This window comes from Notolepis coatsorum, assembly GCF_963971535.1.
Source record: "Notolepis coatsorum genome assembly, contig: SCAFFOLD_267, whole genome shotgun sequence".
Classification (NCBI taxonomy): Eukaryota; Metazoa; Chordata; class Actinopteri; order Aulopiformes; family Paralepididae; genus Notolepis; species Notolepis coatsorum.
The window spans coordinates 281,718-297,926 of NW_028170910.1; the positions used below are offsets into that span (position 1 = coordinate 281,718).

At 42.1% G+C, this 16,209-nt stretch overlaps 1 pseudogene across 1 annotated transcript in view; it reads left to right on the forward strand.

Annotated features, from left to right (window-relative positions):
* The first annotated feature begins 1,910 nt into the window (after positions 1–1,910).
* LOC311248384 (general transcription factor IIE subunit 2-like) overlaps positions 1,911–16,209 on the forward strand; it is a 34,132-nt pseudogene continuing 19,833 nt past the window's right edge. Inside the window, exons 1-2 of the transcript in view lie at positions 1,911–2,166; positions 8,771–8,857. The product of the transcript in view is annotated as a general transcription factor IIE subunit 2-like (transcript). The remainder of the gene's footprint in view (positions 2,167–8,770; positions 8,858–16,209) is intronic.

Genomic DNA, 16,209 nt, shown 5'->3' on the forward strand with positions numbered 1-16,209 from the left:
CCTTAACCTTAACCTTAACCATGCCTAACCTTAACCTTAACCATAGAAAGAATATTGCCATTCTCTAAGACAAACTCTAACCTTAACCAGCTCCTTAACAGCGCCTAAACTTAACCGTTCTAACCTTAACCAACTCCGAAACAATGCCTAACCTTAACCTTAACCATGCCTAACCTTAACCTTAACCATAGAAAGAATATTGCCATTCTCTAAGACAAACTCTAACCTTAACCAGCTCCTTAACAGCGCCTAAACTTAACCGTTCTAACCTTAATCAACTCCGAAACAATGCCTAACCTTAACCTTAACCATGCCTAACCTTAACCGGCGAAAGAATACACGTTAAAAAAAAAATCATGTTAAAAAAAAAATTTATGGGATTCAAACTTGTCAACAACGGACCGCAGGACCGCTGCGTTGCCAGGTGAGCTGAGCTCCGAATGAAAATCATGGCGGATTAGGGCGGTTACATAATTCCGCAAGCTCTGCCGCTCCGCTCCGCGGCAGAGCGGGGTTGCCGCGCCTGCCGCGGGGCGTGTCGCAGCCAATCAGGGAAAACGCGGAAGCAACGGCAGCACTGCTCCGCTGTTATTAAGCAATAAGCGGCTGTGCCGGCCGTGTCACACCCAGAGCTACTTGGATGACGCCCCGTTCCAGCAGCTTAACGAGGCACCTCCTTGTTCTCAACCTTTGCTGACTGATGGGATGCCGCTAAAGTATGCATGTGCGCGAGCATGTGACCATGAAAACACTGGAGAATTATCCAACGTTTTTCCCAATATATTAATAATTATTATCCTTCATTATTATCATGGGTAACATTTATTGTATACATTTATTGCATGAGTTAATTATTATCTGGTGCCGCCTAGTGGACGCACTTTGGAGTACGTATTGCGACTCTGAGCAGGTAAGCTGGCTCTGCGCAGGCGCGTCGCGCTATTTAAGTGACACTCTCAGTCTAGACTGTAAGGTGAAAAGCCCTGTGGGCGAACTCTTGACTGGCCAACGGTACGTAGCATTATATGCGCCGTTAATATCCGCATTTCTCTTTCATTCATATGTCTAGTTATTAATTAATGCCGTTTGTTTTCCTTTCCTTTGTATAGGTAAATAATCTACTACTGACTAACTACTGACTGACTGACTAACGTCTGATTGTACGTTGCCGACTAAATGCTGACTGAATGTACTAACTGACTTAATGGAAACGCTGTCTACATGCTGACTACACGCTATTGACAATAGACTGGCTAAACGTCTGGCTGAATGTACATGCAGACCAACTAATGTCTGGCTACACTAACCAGAACCGGTTGCTAAATTGCAACCTAACTATTAACGAACTATCAACAGAGGCGACTTGGTTGAACATTACCAACACCATATCGACCTCCACTAACATTATCCACTAATGCTTGGATGTAAGCTACGCCTACTACCAACTATCAGCTACAAGCTAACCCCTTGTTAATTGACCACCTGGTGATTATTGTAACAGAGGATGAGTTGGATGCTGGGCTTCAAGGTCCAAATAAACGAACATTCTTATAAAGTCCGAATTGTTTCTATGGTTTAAGAAAAGTCATTTCGCCCACACCCTTCCAAGGGGGACATCTAGTTGACTCATTGACTGAGACTGCTAGATAATTGGACAAACACCAAGGGGCTTCGCTGTCGTGCAGAGACCCAGAACCCAGAACACCGGGTTTAGCACCTACCTGTTGCACAGTGTGCATATGTTAAGAAGAAATTATAAAAAGCCATGCATAATATGTTTTCCTTTTGTGCAGCAAATTAAGATGGAGCGGATGAATCCAGATTGCAGCATGGGTCCTCCACCTGGACAGGGGTCCATGCCACCCTTTCCTGGCCCAGGGGGACCTCCACCACAGGGCTTCCCCCCAAACATGCCCCCTCAGCAGATGCCACCCAACATGGGCCCTCCTATGGGTCCTGGTGGCATGCAGCCGCCTTTCATGCCCCCAGGACAGATGGGCCCTCCATCCCGACCCCCACCACACCAAGGACCCCCTCGGGGTATGATGGGGCCTCCGGACCAACATAGACAAGGTATGCAGAGACACCCGGGCCCCCACAGAAACATGGGCCCTCAGGGGCCTCCTGGGATGGCCCAAGGACCCAGAGGGATGCAGGGGCCACCTGGTGGGATGCAAGGGCCCCCAGGAGGGATGATGGTTCGAACGTCCGTTTAATCAGATTAATCACTTTATTCAAATTGAGGATTTAGTTTGAGGATTTAGTTTGAGGATAAAAAAAAAAAGTATAATTATAATATAATATAATAATGACGAAAAATAAACAGGGTAGTGCTCCTTGTTGTGTTGTGTATCCTGTTTATTTTTCGTCATTATTATATTCAGAGTTAATTATATTGTTTACACTGTCTTTCTTCTAATATAACCCTGCCCATTCCCAAATCATATTCAGAAAGTATCACAGAGACTTATATTGACCGCGGAATTAGTTATTATTAGTAAGACACAACATTTCCGTAGTAATTGACCACCAGACTCTTTCTCTTAAGGCATTAACTGGGTTAATTAATATAAATGTTATATTGTAACTGTCTAGTTACACATTGGTTCCGAAACATGTATGTTCCAGGCTGCAATTTTGAATCTGAGAGAGCTCTGGTCAGCGAAGCCGGCGCCGTTCGCGAATCGCGACCTCCATGTTTTGGGGCTATTCATCAGAAAACTCGGATCCCGATTCGGCTCCCATCCGTCGGGCAAGAACTGGCGGTTTTCAGCCTCTCTCTCTGGAGCTTAACGGAGTTTCGAGTTTGGGATTCACCGTGTTGAATGGGGCGTCTGAACTAAGCGAGGACCTCATGCGCATGCGCGGCGAAGAATGCGGAAGCGCCCTTGCACTCTTCCGCTGTCATTAAGCAACACGCATTTAGTACTGATACATTTGTGACATAAACGGTATTCAAATATACAGTACTGTTACCCCTAGATCCTGACAGAGTATATACATATGATGGGGAGGGGACTGTACATTAGGAGGGGGTGGGTGGGTGGGAGAGAGATATACATACGGCGGGGAGGGAATATATACATGCGGTGGGGAGGAGACTGTATTAGGAGGTGATGGGGGTTTTGGGCATTTACGGTGGCCAGTTTCGAATTGCAGCCTCCCGTAGGTGCTCTTTAAGAGCGATTTTGAATGTGGGTAGGGATTCACATTCCTTTACAGCTTTAGGTAGGGCGTTCGCGTTCCACATTGATGTGGCATAATTGCGAAACGTATTTAGTCCCTTGTTTGAGCCGAATCTGGGTTTAACATGATTTGTTGAGCTTCCTCTGGTGTAGTGGTTGTGGTATTAACTGACCTTTGGGAAGTATTTTGACATGTACATGGGTACCTTAGTCGTATAGTGTATCTTGTAGACCAGGCCCATTGCAAGTTGCTGTACTCTGTCGTCTACTCTAAGCCATCCTAGGTTGTCAAAGTGGGCAGGGGTGAGGTGGGTTCTGGGGGTAAGGTCAAGTAGTAGTCTGACCAGTTTGTTTTGTGATGTTTGTAATTTTGTTTTAAGCGCCTTTGAGGTGCTTTGGTACCATGAGGTGCACGCATAGTCGTAGTACCCTTGAATGAGTGCTCCTGCCAGAGTCTTCAGGGTATTCTTGTTTACCAGAGAGGAGATCCGGTACAAGAATCTAGTTCGTTGGTTGACTTTTTTTATTACATTGGATGCCATTTTGTCACAGGAAAGATTTGCCTCTAGGATGGAACCCAGGTAGGTAATTTGATTTCGTCTTTCCTTGTGACAATATTGTCACCCACTGCAACTGAGAAGCCGTCGGTCTTGCTGAGTTTGTTATTTGAACCGAAGAAAATGGACTCTGTTTTGCCCATGTGTAATGATAGTTTGTTATCAGCGAGCCATATGCAGATTTTGCCTAGTTCCGAACTGAGGGTTTTTTCAACCTGCAACTTGTTCTTGTCAGAGACCAGCAGCAGGGCTGAGTCGTCCGCAAACAGGAACAAGTTGCAGTCACAGGCTGACTACATGTCATTTGCATAAATTAGGAAGAGTAGCGGTCCTAGTATGCTTCCTTGTGGAACACCACAGCTCACTGTGAGGGGGGGGGATAGAGTACCGTTTACCTCTACCATCTGTTCTCTCCCCTCCAGGTAGGATTGCATCCAGCTCACTGATAAGCTATCAAAACCAATTGCTTTTAGCTTGTCAATCAGAATGGAGGGATTGACAGTGTCGAAGGCCTTTTGTAGGTCCAGCATGACCATGCCGCAGTATTTGCCCGCGTCCACCTCTTGTTTGATGTGGTCGTTCAAATAGAGGAGGCATGTGTCAGTGGAGTGGGACGTTCTGAAGCCAGATTGGAATTCGTACATTAGATTTTTTTCCGCCAGGTACTTTTCGACCTGTTCGAAGACTATTTTCTCCATGACTTTCGAGATGGAGGTAAGAATAGAAACAGGGCGGTAGTTGCCTGGGTCTAATTTGCTGCCCTTTTTGTGCAGAGGGGTCACTCTCACAATTTTGAAGTCCTTGGGGACGTGTCCCTGTTTTATAGAGAGGTTTATTATGTGAGTGATGACTGGGCTGATGGCGGCTGCTGCGTCTCTGAGGAATTTGGAGGGGATGTTGTCATGGCCAGTGGCCTTGTTAGGTTGGAGGGCGCTACATTTTTTGAGTACTTCATCGGTTGTTACCATTTCAAGTTTGAAGTCGTCTTTGTGGACCCCTAGGTTTTTGTAGTATGCTACTATGTGTTCTACCCCATAATGCCCTGAGTGAGTGGGAGGGTAGTTTGTTTACCAGTGTTGTGGCTATGTTTGTGAAGAAGATGTTTAAGTAATTGGCTACATCCAGCTTGTCTGTGATGAGCGTGTTGTCCGTCTTTATGTTTATGTTTGAGAATCTGGTTTTAAGTTTTTTACTGCAGCCTAGTTGATTATTGAGTAATTTCCAAAGTTCGCAGGGTTTGTTTTTGTTTTCCTCAGTTTTGTCGTTGATGAAATTTCTTTTTGTGGTTTTGATCATGGTGTTTACGTCATTTCTTAGTCTGTTTCTTTGAATTTTTTGTTCAACCACGTGGGCTTGGAGTTCACTGTTTGAGCTTTTGGAAAACTTTGTCTGACTTTTATGAAGTTCAGAGCATTTTTTGTCTCTGGTTTTCATAGCGGCCAGTATTTCAGTGTGCATCCATGGCTCAGCGCGATTTTTAACCCTGGTGGTTCTTATGGGTGCCATGTTGTTGAGTATTGCTGTGAATTTTGTTTTGAATCCAAGCCATGTTTCTTCAACCTGTGTACCACTGAGTTCATCTGACCAGTCCAAGCTCCCCAGTTCTAGGTGATTGATTGATTGATTGATTGATTGATTGATTGATTGATTGATTGATTGATTGAAAACTTTATTAACAGATTGCAGAATGGGTACAATACAGTACAGCTCAATACACACAATTGTTAAGGGGATGCAGACCAGAGAAAGACTTTCGTCTTGTTTACATCAGGGTCCCCCAGTAGGTTAAAGGCCTCTCTAGAGTAAGTTTTGAGGTCTCTAGATGTGACTGTTTTGTGACAGCCGGCCTTCTGTTTTAGCTTTTTGCGGGTACAGAAAATCATATAATGATCACTTAACCCGCATGCTATCACCTCTTTATTGGAGATCATGGACTTGTCAGAGGTCAAAATGACGTAACGTAAGTTTATGCAGCAGCGCGGATGTAAACAAAGATGGCGTCGGTAGTGTGGAATAGTTTCAGAGGAAAAAAGTTTGCTTGCTATTTGTAACAAATGCAATGCAGAAGTTTCACGAGGAGGGAAAAGGGCAACAACTTATAATACATCCAACCTAACAAGTCACCTGCAACATCACCACCGCTACGATGGTGCGTTATTGTGTTAAAAGCCTACGATGACGCGCAGCTAAAGCTGCTGCAAATCTAGCCCCTTTCATGACTGTGATGCAACCCTTGGTTGAATACGCCGTCACTTATTGCTCCGTAGTAGCCAGGTTAATTTGCACCACCAAGCACTGCTTAAAAGCTAGCGGCTTGAGCCCTTGGGTCATTTCTGTCAAACTTCTTTAATTTAGCAAACGCCTCGTCAATAGGTACAAGGCAAGCGCCGCCGGTTCCTTTGTAGCTGGCTTTGGATTCACAGCAGCAAGCTGCTCGCGCGTAGGCTTTTAACACACCATCGTAGCGGTGGTGATGTTGCAGGTGACTTGGATGTATTATAAGTTATTGACGGATTGTGAATTTTGTGAAATCTGGTTAGGTCAAAACTACAGGAATATACATTTAAAAAAAAATTGTATAATACAATAAATATCGGTATCGGTTATCGGCTTGAGGAGCATAAAGTTATCTGTATCGGGGTCAAAAAATCAATATCGTGCACCTAGGGCTGGGCGATATGACGATATTATATAAATATCGGGTACAGTTCATTAACGATACACTTTTTCAACGTATCGTGGATATCGTGATGTTTTGCCCAAGAGGATTGTGTCGCGTCAATCTGTCCACACGTTACTCGTTCATATCTCAGCCCGTGCTGAGATATGCCCATTCCGCGGTCTGTTAATAAAGTTTTCAATCAGACAGATGTATGGAAAGGCTTTTATTATAACATTCGTTGTAGTAAAATCATTATGCCTCATTTAGTCATCCTGTAGAGCACTGGTCTCCTACTCGACGGCCGCGGGGAGCTAACGTTAGTAGCTTTGTTGACGTTGTTCAGCACACAGGACATTCAGGAAGTCAGGAAGCTTGCCGATTGGTGCTAAGAACAGCAGGGCGGGTGCAAGCGCTGTGACGTAATTGGCAGACTCGACTGTCAATCAAAATTATTATGTTTCCGTCAGAATGAATGAGTGAAGACTTTGTTAAAGGGTTGCAGAATGGGTACAATACAGTACAGGAGGATGAAGACCAGAAAAAGACTTTCGACTTTTTTACATAAGGGTCCTCCATTTTCAATTCATCAAAACATTTAGAGACATACATATATACAGTAGTTTCATAAAAATGCTATTGATTGATTGATTTAAAACGTTATTAACATATTGCAGAATGGGTACAGTACAGCTCAATACATACAATTGTTAAGGGGATGCAGACCAGAGAAAGACTTTAGTCTTGTTTACATCAGGGTCCCCCATTTTCAATTAATCATATTTCATATCTAAATCATATAATATCTCATTGCTAAATATATGCAATATATAATCTAATAATCTAAATCTAATATATAATATAAAAATGCTAAATGCATGGGTATTTTATTTTGTCTTTAATGTTAGCTTGCAAAATCAAATACTGTCTTGGTAAGCCTCATAATGAATTGTTTGGGGTAAAAAAGAAAAACATCGTGATGTGTATCGTGTATCGCCGAAAGGTCAGAAAATATCGTGATATCATATTTAGGCCATATCGCCCAGCCCTACGTGCACCCCTAGTAGCAACCTCAGCTTACTGTATCTCAGTTGGTTATGGAATCCACTAGACCTAAACTGAAAGATAGCTCTAGCTCTCATCTTTTCAAAGATTAAGTCTCCCTTTATCATTCAACCATTTGATGTACTCTATAACTAGTTATGGTACTCACCATTGTATCTTATATGATGAAGTTGGTGGTCTTCTCTGGCAGAGACAGGAGTTGCATTGGAATCTGTTTCTTTATAAAGCCATAATTAGAGACTTTCCGAATTCATAATAATAATAATTTCTTAAATGTATATAGCACCTTTCAGGAAACTCAAGGCACTTAACAGAGGAGGGGGACAAAGGGGAAGGAAATCAGAGGAACAATAAGAGGGAAGTCAGGCAGAGTCATTGATACATTTGGTGAAGAGGTCAAATTTGAGTTGTCATTTGAAGGAGTCCAGGGATGTAGTAGCATTGCGGATGTTTGGAGGGAGTTCCAGAGGGTGGGTGCGGCAACACAGAAGGCTCTGGGACAGACTGTGCACAGGTTGGTGGTGGGGATGGAGAGGAGACCAGAGTCGGAGGACCGCAGCCTCCGGTGTGGGATATGGATAGGAGGTCAGCTAGGTACCGGGGGGCAAGGGAGTGAAGGGATTTGTAGGTCGATGCAGGACTTGACTGGAAGCCAGTGGAGGTGGATGAGGATGGGAGTGATGTGGTGCCAGGGCTTGGTGTGTGTGAACCCTAGCAGCTGAATTCTGGACATATTGCAGTCTGTTCAGGTCATTGCTGGGTAGCCATGAAGGACTGAATTGGAGTAGTCCAGAGAAGGGAGGTGATAAAGGAGTGGATGAGTGTCTCTACTACGGAGTCAGGGAGAGATGGCCGGAGTCTGGATATATTTTTGAGGTGGAAAAAAGCTGATTTGGTTATTGATTTGATGTGTGAATGAAATGAGAGGGTGGAGTCCAGTATGACACCCAGGTTGTGGACTTCTGGGGAAGGGTGGATGGAGCAGGATGGAGCATCAACTTCTAGAAGGAGATCTCCAACCTTCCGGAGCAGTGACTGCTTGGCCACAACCATGAGCTCTGTCTTCTTGCTGTTAAGGCTGTCACCGAACCCTGTTTTTGGGATTCGAACTTCGTCAGGATTTTTCGAACGAATGTTAGAACCTTAGTTTTTAATTAAATAAAAATAAAAAAAATAAAAAGTAAAATATCTTTTTAATAATATATATATATTTTTTTACTATCCTCAAACTAAATCCTCAATTTGAATAAAGTGATTAATCTGATTAAATGAAGGTTTGAAGGTTTTTCAATTTTTTTCCATAGAGAAAAGATCAGCAACTTCAGACTCTCACAAAAAGAGGAAGTCCAAAGTCGACAAGGATGGCTCTTCAGGGTCCAAACACGGCACTGGTAAGTGTAGCAGAGTGAAGTTTAGAGATGCAGACTCACTCTTGTGATTGAGTGTAATAATGGAGATTTATTTTTACATATAAAATAGCCTATCTGAATTGACTATCTTAAGCCCCACCTCTTTTCTGAATTATGCAATTACAGCTGTTCAGTGTTTCCCTCAGGATTTTGTGAGACTGTGGTGGGTGAACCTCGGACCCTCTAGGGTGGTCCATCGGCATGCAAAAAAAATAGTTTTTGTACATTTGAAAGTAAAATGCATCAATCTGGTGCACTTTGAGAGCAAAATAAAGAGACTAGATCTATGATTAACTTTGTGCTCAAGACTGCTTAAGGCTATATATACTTGATGTTTGTTTGTTATGTTGCATATTTGAAATAAACTTCAATCAAAACTGAATGAAGCAAAAGTGGTTACCTGTGTTGAACTGTTCTTTTTTTTCTTTCTTTTTTTTTAATAAAAATATATACTGGATTACTATTACGACTACTACCACTGCCAATACTACTGATACATCCCTATTGGCAAACTGTATATATATATATATATACCGGTGTATATATATATATATATATATATATATTAAAAAAGAAAAACAGTCTAGGTAATTAATGGGAAACACTGCCTGTTGCTTCCCCCATATTATTGGGACCTGCTCCATCTGCTAATGATAGTTATATTGATAAATTGGCAGATCTATTGTCTCAATATTCTAATGTTGAAATAATTGTGATGGTGATTTTAATATTGACTGGCTGAGTAACGCCTCTAATTCTTTTATGGAGGTTAGTAGCAACCTCAGCTCAGTTGGTTATGGAATCCACCAGACCTAAACTGAAAGATAGCTCTAGCTCATCTTTTCTAAGATTAAGACTCCCTTTATCATTCAACCATTTCATGTACTCTATAACTAGTTATGGTACTCACCATTGTATCTTATATGATGAAGTTGGTGGTCTTCTCTGGCAGAGACAGGAGTTGCATTGGAATCTGTTTCTTTATAAAGCCATAATTAGAGACTTTCCGAATTCATAATAATAATAATTTCTTAAATGTATATAGCACCTTTCAGGAAACTCAAGGCACTTAACAGAGGGGGACAAAGGGGAAGGAAATCAGAGGAACAATAAGAGGGAAGTCAGGCAGAGTCATTGATACATTTGGTGAAGAGGTCAAATTTGAGTTGTCATTTGAAGGAGTCCAGGGATGTAGTAGCATTGCGGATGTTTGGAGGGAGTTCCAGAGGGTGGGTGCGGCAACACAGAAGGCTCTGGGACAGACCGTGCACAGGTTGGTGGTGGGGATGGAGAGGAGACCAGAGTGAGAGGACCGCAGCCTCCGGTGTGGGATGCATGGATAGGAGGTCAGCTAGGTACCGGGGGGCAAGGGAGTGAAGGGATTTGTAGGTCGATGCAGGACTTGACTGGAAGCCAGTGGAGGTGGATGAGGATGGGAGTGATGTGGTGCCAGGGCTTGGTGTGTGTGAACCCTAGCAGCTGAATTCTGGATATTGCAGTCTGTTCAGGTCATTGCTGGGTAGCCATGAAGGACTGAATTGGAGTAGTCCAGAGAAGGGAGGTGATAAAGGAGTGGATGAGTGTCTCTACTACGGAGTCAGGGAGAGATGGCCGGAGTCTGGATATATATTTTGAGGTGGAAAAAAGCTGATTTGGTTATTGATTTGATGTGTGAATGAAATGAGAGGGTGGAGTCCAGTATGACACCCAGGTTGTGGACTTCTGGGGAAGGGTGGATGGAGCAGGATGGAGCATCAACTTCTAGAAGGAGATCTCCAACCTTCCGGAGCAGTGACTGCTTGGCCACAACCGCATGAGCTCTGTCTTCTTGCTGTTAAGGCTGTCCCCGAACCCTGTTTTTGGGATTCTAACTTCGTCAGGATTTTTCGAACGAACCTTCGTTTTTAATAAAAATAAAATAAAAGGTAAAATATCTTTTTAATAATATATATATATATTTTTTTTTACTATCCTCAAACTAAATCCTCAATTTGAATAAAGTGATTAATCTGATTAAATGAAGGTTCGAAGGTTTTTCAATTTTTTTCCATAGAGAAAAGATCAGCAACTTCAGACTCTCACAAAAAGAGGAAGTCCAAAGTCGACAAGGATGGCTCTTCAGGGTCCAAACACGGCACTGGTAAGTGTAGCAGAGTGAAGTTTAGAGATGCAGACTCACTCTTGTGATTGAGTGTAATAGATTTATTTTTATATATAAAATAGCCTATCTGAATTGACTATCTTAAGCCCCACCTCTTTTCTGAATTATGCAATTACAGCTGTTCAGTGTTTCCCTCAGGATTTTGTGAGACTGTGGTGGGTGAACCTCGGACCCTCTAGGGTGGTCCATCGGCATGCAAAAAAAATAGTTTTTGTACATTTGAAAGTAAAATGCATCAATCTGGTGCACTTTGAGAGCAAAATAAAGAGACTAGATCTATGATTAACTTTGTGCTCAACACTGCTTAAGGCTATATATACTTGATGTTTGTTTATGTTGCATATTTGAAATAAACTTCAATCCAATCAAAACTGAATGAAGCAAAAGTGGTTACCTGTGTTGAACTGTTTAAAAAAAAAAAAAAAAAAAATTTAATAAAAATATATACTGGATTACTATTACGACTACTACCACTGCCAATACTACTAATACATCCCTATTGGCAAACTTTATATATATATATATATTAAAAAAGAAAAACAGTCTATAGGTAATTAATGGGAAACACTGCCTGTTGCTTCCCCCATATTATTGGGACCTCCATCTGCTAATGATAGTTATATTGATAAATTGGCAGATCTATTGTCTCAATATTCTAATGTTGAAATAATTGTGATGGTGATTTTAATATTGACTGGCTGAGTAACGCCTCTAATTCTTTTATGGAGGTTAGTAGCAACCTCAGCCTACTGTATCTCAGTTGGTTATGGAATCCACTAGACCTAAACTGAAAGATGGCTCTAGCTCTCATCTTTTCTAAGATTAAGACTCCCTTTATCATTCAACCATTTCATGTACTCTATAACTAGTTATGGTACTCACCATTGTATCTTATATGATGAAGTTGGTGGTCTTCTCTGGCAGAGACAGGAGTTGCATTGGAATATGTTTCTTTATAAAGCCATAATTATAGACTTTCCGAATTCATAATAATAATAATTTCTTAAATGTATATAGCACCTTTCAGGAAACTCAAGGCACTTAACAGAGGAGGGGGACAAAGGGGAAGGAAATCAGAGGAACAATAAGAGGGAAGTCAGGCAGAGTCATTGATACATTTGGTGAAGAGGTCAAATTTGAGTTGTCATTTGAAGGAGTCCAGGGATGTAGTAGCATTGCGGATGTTTGGAGGGAGTTCCAGAGGGTGGGTGCGGCAACACAGAAGGCTCTGGGACAGACCGTGCACAGGTTGGTGGTGGGGATGGAGAGGAGACCAGAGTCAGAGGACCGCAGCCTCCGGTGTGGGATGTATGGATAGGAGGTCAGCTAGGTACCGGGGGGCAAGGGAGTGAAGGGATTTGTAGGTCGATGCAGGACTTGACTGGAAGCCAGTGGAGGTGGATGAGGATGGGAGTGATGTGGTGCCAGGGCTTGGTGTGTGTGAGAACCCTGAATTCTGGACATATTGCAGCCTGTTCAGGTCATTGCTGGGTAGCCATGAAGGACTGAATTGGAGTAGTCCAGAGACGGGAGGTGATAAAGGAGTGGATGAGTGTCTCTACAGGGAGAGATGGCCGGAGTCTGGATATATTTTTGAGGTGGAAAAAAGCTGATTTGGTTATTGATTTGATGTGTGAATGAAATGAGAGGGTGGAGTCCAGTATGACACCCAGGTTGTGGACTTCTGGGGAAGGGTGGATGGAGCAGGATGGAGCATCAACTTCTAGAAGGAGATCTCCAACCTTCCGGAGCAGTGACTGCTTGGCCACAACCATGAGCTCTGTCTTCTTGCTGTTAAGGCTGTCCCCGAACCCTGTTTTTGGGATTCGAACTTCGTCAGGGTTTTTCGAACGAACGTTCAAACCTTCGTTTTTAATAAAAAAAAATTTTTTAATACTTTTTTTTTACTATCCTGAAACTAAATCCTCAATTTGAATAAAGTGATTAAATCAACTTTCCAGACCCAGCCCAGGGAGAAGCCCCAGCCCAACTAAATCAATTAAATCAACTTTCTTTAATAAATATAACTCATCAGTTTCTTTTAATACTAGAATATTAGTGTAGCATAATCTTTATCTGCAACTGTGAAGAAAAACCCCATTGGTTTAAACAGAATGAATAGAAAAAAAATATAATTTTTTTTCTTTTTTAATAAAAAATTCAAATGTTGATTTAGAATTTGAATGCCAACGTAACTAACGAAGGTTCGGACGTTTGGGCTCAGCCCTACTTGCTGTACACAGTTTAAGGCAGTTGGATGACATACAGGCCTTGACGTTGAGGAGGCAATTGACAAGGTGCTGTGGGGGGAGAGGAGTGGAGGTTGAGGTGCTGATGTTGAGCTGAGTGCAGGGAACAAAATTAACTTTTTGACTTACCAGCCATTTGGCTGCTAGATTTTAAAAACTACCAGCCAGGCAGATTTCTTTACCAGCCAAAAATTATAAATAGCTTTTTAGTATATCGCCATGTGTTATTATTACTATATAATACTCTCATATGCTATTTTCAATTAATATCATAAACATAAGGAATATTAGCATAATTTTTAGTGGACTGAAGGAATGAGTCAGCGTTAATAGTTTTAAATGCAAATAATTTATTGAAACATAGAAGTGGGGTCGGGACACACACACGCACACTGTTTCAACTCACCACCCCTGCATCATATTGTAGTCTAGTCTGTCTTCAAACTTCCACTCCTCTCGAAACTTTTTTATATTTGAATATCAGCATTATATGTCCATCCTCAGTAATCCTCAGTTTACTATAATATACTCCTGTCCTGACTAGTGACTTCATCGTCTTTCCAAACGCACACACACAGGGAGAGTGCCCCCCATTTCCCTTTCCCCAGTCCACACTGTCTGCTGTTCTCTATGGCTCTGCTCTGCCTCTGATCAGGATTAGCTTGTTAGCTTACGCTAACGTAACGTTCATTTCGGGCGATGTGGGCATAAAGGAATGGCGACGATGCAACGCATGTTGGATGCATTTGACACCACAGACTTTTTTCCGCTAGCAAAATAGGCGCACTGCTGTGTAGCCCCGCTCGGCTGTAATGCGAGCAGAAGCACGGACTGGGCGGATATGACTCGCGGAGTTGCCACAGGTTTTTTCAAAATAAGAGAGAGAGAGAGAGAGAGAGGTATCTGTAAAGCATTCCCGGTAACTGGAGAAAGGTATTCCCGTAACGTATAGGTAACCGAGAATACCTTTAGGTACCAGGAATACCATGCCTAGGTATTCTTGGTTACCTAAATAGGTATTCCCGTAACCTGATAGGTATTCCGGTGACTTGTGAAAAGGAGAGGTTACCAGGAATACCATTACCATATAGGTATTCATGGTAACTTATATGTATTCCATTAATTAATTGAAGCTAACACATCATGGAGGCCCAGGCCGATAGCTACAAGCTAACAACACATCATGGAGGCCCAGGCCGTTAGCTACAAGCTACACACACCCCCCTACATGTGACCCCCCCCTCCCCTCCCAGCTCCTGTATCTTGTCTCATCAGGGCAGAGAAAGTGCTGACGAGACAAAACCGAGCAGAGCTGATTGAGATCAATGAAGATACACTGTTATCTCACACACACACATACTGTACACACACATGCATACTGTACACACAAATATTGTACAAACGCATACAGTGTACACTCACCCACCCACACACATACAGTACACACACACACTAGGGGCATGGTGACCAGGAATACCAGTTTTTTTTTCAAAATTCAGTTCAAATGCCATCTTGGAATAACAAAACAACGATTGTGTGCAGACAATTGAAAATGTTGGGTTCCTTTCCACTTTCTTGAATATAGAAAAAATTAAAATACTTGTTCTAGAACTGTATTTTTTGCACTTGTTTGTTAAGTTACTGGGAATACCCTTTCCTTGTTTTTGCTCATTTTAACAGACAAAACACAACACATTCTAGTAATTCTGGTTTACACCTAACCCTTATTATTGCTATGATTTCCAAAAATAAAATCTCACCAATCTTTAGTAAAATAGGAGATTTAAGTGTTTATCTGGAATTGTGAGGATAGGTATTCGCGGTAACCTGGGATCAATATGTGAAAGGTAATTATCTCCTAAAATAATTGGCCACAAAAGACGAAACTCATTTTGGTTGTTCATTGGGGTGCCAAGATCATGCCCAAAACATATCATGCATCTGCCATGAAAATTAAGCCTTTTTTGTTTGTTATCAATTGAAGGCCATGAACTATGTTGACTACCCGGATTTTTCCTTCAGATTCAGCTACATTTGAATTCTCTTGAGATAACTCAGGGATAACTATGGTATTATGTTACATGATGATGATATCCCTACAAAACAACCAAAACATTTTAATTCTCTCTTAAATTGGAGGAGATAGTGAATTGGTATTCCCGGTAACTTCCGCCATCCCTCATTACATGATGTTTTTTTTTTAAAGGTGAATTATTTGGCATCTATAACAATCATTTATTTAAACAATCAGTGTTAAACAGCAGTCTGTTATAATCACATTTTTATGAGCTAACGAATTCCGTTATATTGGACATTTGTATTAATTATATCAAGCGAAGAACTGAGAAATTTGGCAGAGAGAGACGGCAACATTATCGTGGGGTTCACTGAAATCTATCTCCGCCTCCCAACGAAGCGATAAACGAATCCCAATAGTATGCAGCTGCAGAGCCAGCGGCGCTCTCAGGTCCGGTCTGAGGACCGCTCAGCAGCGCCACCCACCCAATGGCTGAATTGCCAATGGCTGAATTGGAGTATTGCACTGTGCGGGCACAACTGTGAGCTCTGCGGCTCTGCAGTTGCATGCTTCTTGCTAATCCAGCGTCAAACTCCCGCCCCGCCATTCTCATCAGCAAACCACAGGTCACGCTGCAAACGTGCTGTGCGCGTGATATGATATAGGAACACACATCGTTGTCATTATTAGACCTGCTTGGTGAAGCAACAATGAAACAAATGTAACTATTTTAATACAATTCAAATTGTGCTTAGAGGGAATTATTTTCACAGGACATTATGACCGGCAATATTTAAATATGTCGGACTTCAACAGATTTCCCCGGTAAAAAAAATGTAATTACCGGACAACGGAAACCCTGAGTATGTACCTACTTCCAGGCCCGGACTGGCCATCGGGAGCACCG